This window comes from Triticum aestivum, chromosome 4D (genome assembly GCF_018294505.1).
Source record: "Triticum aestivum cultivar Chinese Spring chromosome 4D, IWGSC CS RefSeq v2.1, whole genome shotgun sequence".
Taxonomy (NCBI): domain Eukaryota; kingdom Viridiplantae; phylum Streptophyta; class Magnoliopsida; order Poales; family Poaceae; genus Triticum; species Triticum aestivum.
In genome coordinates, this window is record NC_057805.1 from 436,164,570 (window position 1) to 436,171,108 (window position 6,539).

Consider the following 6,539-nt stretch of genomic DNA (forward strand, 5'->3'; position numbering starts at 1 on the left):
ACTTAAAGTTGTGATGAGAAGCATAAGCAATCAACAAACGAATGGATTCAAGGCGAGCAACGGGAGCAAAGGTTTCACCGTAGTCGATACCCTCGACTTGGGAGTAGCCTTGTGCCACCAATCTAGCCTTGTTGCGAACGATGGTCCCATGAGCATCTTGCTTGTTCTTGAATATCCACTTGGTTCCAATGACATTGTGGTTCCCCGTTGGCCTTGGCACCAATCTCCACACCTTGTTGTACTCGAAGTTGTTGAGTTCTTCATGCATGGCATTAAGCCAATCCGGATCTTCGAGCGCCTCATATACCTTTTGGGGTTCAACACAAGAGACAAACGCGTGATGTTCACAATAGTTTGCCAATTGTCTACGAGTGCTTACCCCCTTTTGGATGCTTCCAAGCACATTCTTCATGAGATGACCCTTGGTGGAGAGCTTGGAAGCAATCTTGGCGGCACGACGCTCCAATTCCTCCTCGGGGGTGAGTCGAGGAGCGGTCACTTGATCATCTTGAGCGCCGTCTTGAGCTTGTTCTTGATCTTGAACTTGCTCGGAGGAGAGAACTTGACCTTGGGCATCACTTGGTGTTTCAACACCATCTTGAGATTGATCTTGCCCTTGGACTTGTTCATGAGGTTGAGGGCCTTCATTTTGTTCTTCGGAAGCGTGTGGGCCTTGGGTTGGTGATGGCTCCACTTGAGTGGAGCATTGTCCTTCTCCTTCGGCCACAAGGGGTTCCTCAATGGGTAGGATAAAACCAACTCCCATTCTTCTTATGGCTTGGGGAGGAATTTCATCACCTACATCACAAGTGCCACTTTGCTCCACTTGGGAGCCGTTATTCTCATCAAACTCCACGTTACACGTCTCCTCAATAAGACCCGTGGACTTATTGAGGACACGGTAAGCATGAGAGTTTGTAGCATAACCAACAAATATGCCCTCATAAGCTCTAGCCTCAAATTTAGACAACCGAACACCTTTCTTGAGAATGAAACACTTACACCCGAACACCCGAAAGTACTTGAGGTTGGGCTTGTTACCGGTGAGTATCTCATATGGAGTCTTGTTCAAGCCTTTGCGGAGATAGAGCCGATTTGATGCATGACACGCGGTGTTGATGGCTTCGGCCCAAAAGTTGTATGGAGACTTGAACTCCGCCATCATGGTCCTTGCCGCATCCATCAACGTCCGGTTCTTCCTCTCCGCTACACCATTTTGTTGAGGGGTGTATGGTGCGGAATATTGATGCTTGATCCCCTCATCACTAAGAAACTCATCCAAGGTGTAGTTCTTGAACTCGGTGCCGTTGTCACTTCTTATTGTCAAGATCTTTGCATTGTGTTGACGTTGGGCTTCATTTGCAAAGTCAATGACGGTTTGTTGGGTCTCGCTCTTCCTCTTGAAGAAATATACCCAAGTGTATCTTGAATAGTCATCCACAATCACCAAGCAATACTTTCTACCCCCAAGACTATCAAAGGATGGAGGCCCAAAGAGATCCAAGTGAAGGAGCTCCAAAGGCCTCTTCGAGTAAATGATAGTCGTGGGAGGGTGAGCCTTCTCATGTAGCTTTCCTTCGATACAAGCACTGCAAGCACGATCTTTAGCAAAACTAACATTCGTTAGTCCACGGACATGGTCCCCCTTGAGAAGACTTTGCAAAGATCTCATATTGACATGGGCTAAACGGCGATGCCAAAGCCATCCCACGTCAACTTTAGCCATTAGGCATGTCGCGGTCTTAGTGGGTCGCTCCGAAAAGTTAATCACATAGAGACCGTTCTCGACATGCCCAACAAAGGCTACTTTAAGAGTCTTGCTCCACAAGAGGGCCACGGTATCAATATCAAAGAAAGTGGCAAAACCCATGAGTGCAAGTTGACGAACGGAAAGTAAATTGTATGCAAGGGACTCAACAAGCATGACCTTCTCGATCATGAGATCATGAGAAATGACAACCTTGCCAAGTCCCAATACCTTAGAGGACGAGGCATCACCCCACTCGACATTGGTGGGCATAGATGGAATCTTGTGAACATCCACCACCAAGTCCTTGCTCCCGGTCATATGATTAGTTGCTCCACTATCGAGCAACCATGATCCCCCACCGGAAGCAAACACCTACAAGAAATCAATGCTTGGTTTTAGGTACCCATTTTGTAATGGGTCTTTTAATGTTAGTAACAAGGGTCTTAGGAACCCTAATAGACCACTCAATGTACTCATAAGGAGAACCAACAAATTTGGCATAAACATGCCCATCACTTGCACGGCACAACACATAAGAAGGGTTAAAGTCGCCGGCTTTGTTGGAAGGGGTGGCATTGCCTTTCTTGACACCACCGCCCTTCACATTGTTCTTCTTCTCCTTGGAAACACCCTCTCCCTCCTTCACAAAGGTTTGCTTGAGAGGGGGAGGTCGTTTGGTCTTGTCATTCTTCTTCTTGTTCTTGGGCATGGGTGCGAACCCAATCCCTTCCTTGGCCACAACTTCCTTTTGATTGCTCAAAAGGTCGTTGAGGTTCTTCTCACCTTGAATGCACGACACAAGGCCTTTCTCAAGTTGCTCCTTCAACTTAGCATTCTCCTCAACAAGATGCACATGCTCACAACAAGGGTTAGTAGCATTTGCATTATCAATTAACACCATATGAGGAAAGGTGGCTTTCTCCTTGGTTAGCTTCACTTGGAGTTGATCATGAGACTCCTTGAGGCTAGCATGAACACCTTTCAAGGCCTTGTGAGCCTTGTCAAGTATATCAAACTCCTCCTTGAGTCTAGCAAGATCAACCCCAAGTTTGGCCTTCTCGGAATTTAGCACACGAGAAACAACAAGAGCATGATCAAGATCTTTCTTTAACTTAGCATGATCATCGTTGTGTGACTCCTCAAGAGCCAAACGAAGACCACGCTCTTCCTCAAGAGCATTGGAAAGATCCGAAATCTCATCGGCATAGTCACGACTATGCCCCTCCATCTTAGAGATGGTATCTTCGTGAGCCTCGATCATGTCATTGGCTTCACCAAGTTGTTCCAAGAGAGCAACGAAGTGCTTCTTGGATTTACCCTTGAGTTTATCCATAAAGGACTCAAACTCATTCTCCTCCACATTAGATCCCTCATGTTCATCAATGCAATCCGTCAAAGAAGGATTATTAATGATGGTAGTTTTGATGTTGGGGGTTACCTTGTTGGTGGCTTTAGCCATGAGGCACTTGGCGGTGATGTTCTCATTAGGTGAGTCGAAGAGAGACACCCGTGGAGTTGTTGCAATGGCAACGGAGGCCATGGCAACCGACTCACCATCTTCATCATCATCATCATCCTCATTGTACTCTTCTTGTACCACCAACGCCTTGGGAGGAGTCTTCTTGGTGAAGTTGCTCTTGTTAGAGAAAGACTTGGCCTTGTCCTTTCGGATGAGCTTGCCACCATTGTCTTCTCTTCTCTCATATGGGCATTCCGCAACAAAATGGCTCACATTGCCACAATTATAACAAGTCCTCACACGTTGCTTGACCTTCGTGCCACTTGAGTTGCTCTTGTTGAAGTTGGGCCTTGAGTTCTTCTTGCTTCAAAATTGCCTTGAAGCAAGAGCCATGTGTTCATGATAAGCATACTTTGTATCTTCGGGATTGCCTTCCTCTTCTTCCTCTTCTTCTTCTTCTTCAACACAAACCTTGGCCTTCAATGCAAGGTTGGGCTTCTTTGCCCTTTGAGAGCAAAGCACCGCATTGTCGGCGGTCTTGTCCAAGATGCTCATAGCCACAAACTCATCCAAGACTTCACTTGAGGACAAAGTGTGGAAGTCCGGCCTTTGACGAATGATGGAGGACATGGCCTTGTGGTAAGGCATCATTGCCTTGAGGAATTTCCGCTTGATCCAATTTTCATCTGTGTCCTTGCTTCCATGATCTCGGAGTGAAACCACGAGTTTGGTTACTCTCCGATAAAGCTCACGAGGTTCTTCATCTTCTTTCATTGCAAACTCATCGGCTTCATCTTGCACCACTTCATAGTTGGAGCGTTGAATGCTTGCGCTTCCCCGGTAGAGGGAAACAACTTGGTGCCATGCATCTTTGGCCATGTCGTAGGGCCGGAGGTGAGGAAGATCTTCGGGTGGAATAGCATCTTGGATGATGAAGAGAGCATTCTCATTGAATTGATTATCTGTGGCTTCTCTAGGAGTGAAGTTGCTTCGGTCATGCGGATAGAAACCTTCTTCAATGATTCTCCAAAGATTAGTATTCACATGATTTAAATGACGCTTAAAGCGATAGACCCAAGAATCAAAGTCCTCATTTTTCACAATCTTAGGGGGAGGACCGACATGATTCAAATGAGTAGAAGGAATCGGTCCACCATAAACAAGTGGAGGTTCCACATGGGCAAAGATGCCGGTACCATTCTTAACACTAGAAGAAGGAGCTTTTTCACTAGTAGCTTCCCCTTGTCGGAGTTAGCATCCGTCACCTTGTTAGTGGGATCACCCACTTTCAACTGTGCGGTGGAAAGTTTAAGCCCTTCAATGAATTTATTAAACATGCTTTCAACCTCGGTCGTCATGGAGGTTTTCAATGTGTCCAAAGCCACATTGAATTCCTCACGAGAGACCGTGGTTCCCCATCTCCCGTAGACGATACCGGATTCACACCAGAGTGCTCCTCCACACCGTCTACGACGTCAACCATACTCTTTGGACGGCAAAGTCCTTAATAAATAGACGAGGCTCTGATACCAATTGAAAGGATCAATATAGTTGACTAGAGGGGGGTGAATAGGCAACTAACAATTTTTAGCTTTTCTTTACCAATTTAAACTTTGCATCAAAGTAGGTTGTCTAGATATGCAACTAGGTGAGTAACCTATATGATGCAACAACAACAAGCACACGAGCAAGCAAGGGATATAACACAAATAAGCTTGCACAAGTAAAGGCACGAGATAACCAAGAGTGGAGCCGGTGAAGACGAGGATGTGTTACCGAAGTTCCTTCCCTTTGAGGGGAAGTACGTCTCCGTTGGAGCGGTGTGGAGGCACAATGCTCCCCAAGAAGCCACTAGGGCCACCGTATTCTCCTCACGCCCTCACACAATGCGAGATGCCGTGATTCCACTATTGGTGCCCTTGGAGGCGGCGACCAAACCTTTACAAACAAGGTTGGGGCAATCTCCACAACTTAATTGGAGGCTCCCAACGACACCACGAAGCTTCACCACAATGGACTATGGCTCCGCGGTGACCTCAACCGTCTAGGGTGCTCAAACACCCAAGAGTAACAAGATCCGCAAGGGATTAGTGGGGGAATCAAATTTCTCTTGGTGGAAGTGTAGATCGGGGCCTTCTCAAACAATCCCGAGCAAATCAACAAGTTTGATTGGCTAGGGAGAGAGATTGGGCGAAAATGGAGCTTGGAGCAACTATGGAGCTTAGGGTTGGAAGAGGTGGTCAACTAGAGGAAGAAGACACCCCTTATATAGTGGAGAACCAAATCCAACCGTTATCCACTTAACCAGCCCGCGACCTACGGTACTACCGCCCGGGAAAAGCGGTACTACCGCAAGGCCTCACGGTACTACCACGACCGACCGCGGTACTACCGCTGCTACGGCAGGAACTAGGACAGGCCTGAAGCACTGAGGCTGAGGGCGGTACTACCACTCCCCCTTGCGGTACTACCGCAAGGCAGGATTGGCCTAGCCTGGGAAGGGTGCGGATGAATAAAAATACATCCGTGCCAACTTCCGCTGAAAAACAATCGATGCAAAAATCCGACACGGTACTACCGCACATGGCATGCGGTACTACTGCGCAGGGAGCGGATGTAAAAAATTACATCCGCCCCTACTTCCGCTCATGTAGCTGTGCCAGACCCGGACTCACGGTACTACCGCACGCGTAGGGCAATACTACCGCGTAGGGCGCAGACGTAAAAAATTATGTCCGCTCCTGCAGCCGCACGAGCAGCTGAGTCTGGTCTGAGGCCACGGTAGTACAGCTCCGTAGAAGCGGTACTACCGCGGGGGGCTACGGTACTACCGCAGGGGCCTGCGGTACTACCGCTCCATGGAGCAGTACTACCACATGCCCCAGAACAGCAACACTAGGAATTCTTCTCTCTGCATAGAAATGAGGAAAACGGAGGATGCTCCAAAGCGCAAGGGGAAAGGCGGTGTATAGGAAGGAAACGTGTACGTGATGATTCCACCCGAACCTTTCCGAAGCGGACCCCCTCTTAATAGTACGGCTTTCCTATGACTCAACTCCACCGAAAAGAAACGTAGAAAAACGCCGTCTTCAATAGTCTTCGAGGGGCACCAAACCGTCTTGTGCCTAGCGATGAAACGTCTGAAAAACTCATGGCACACGATTAGTCCGCAAAAGCATTGTCATCAATCACCAAAACACTTTAGGTATAAATATGCCCTTACACCTATCACCTCTCCAAACAGGTTCAAAATTATAAGAAATGATTCCATCTCTTCTCTGTCCGAGTTCATGAAGATGATTGTGTCGTCTGCATAAAGACTAACCTGCA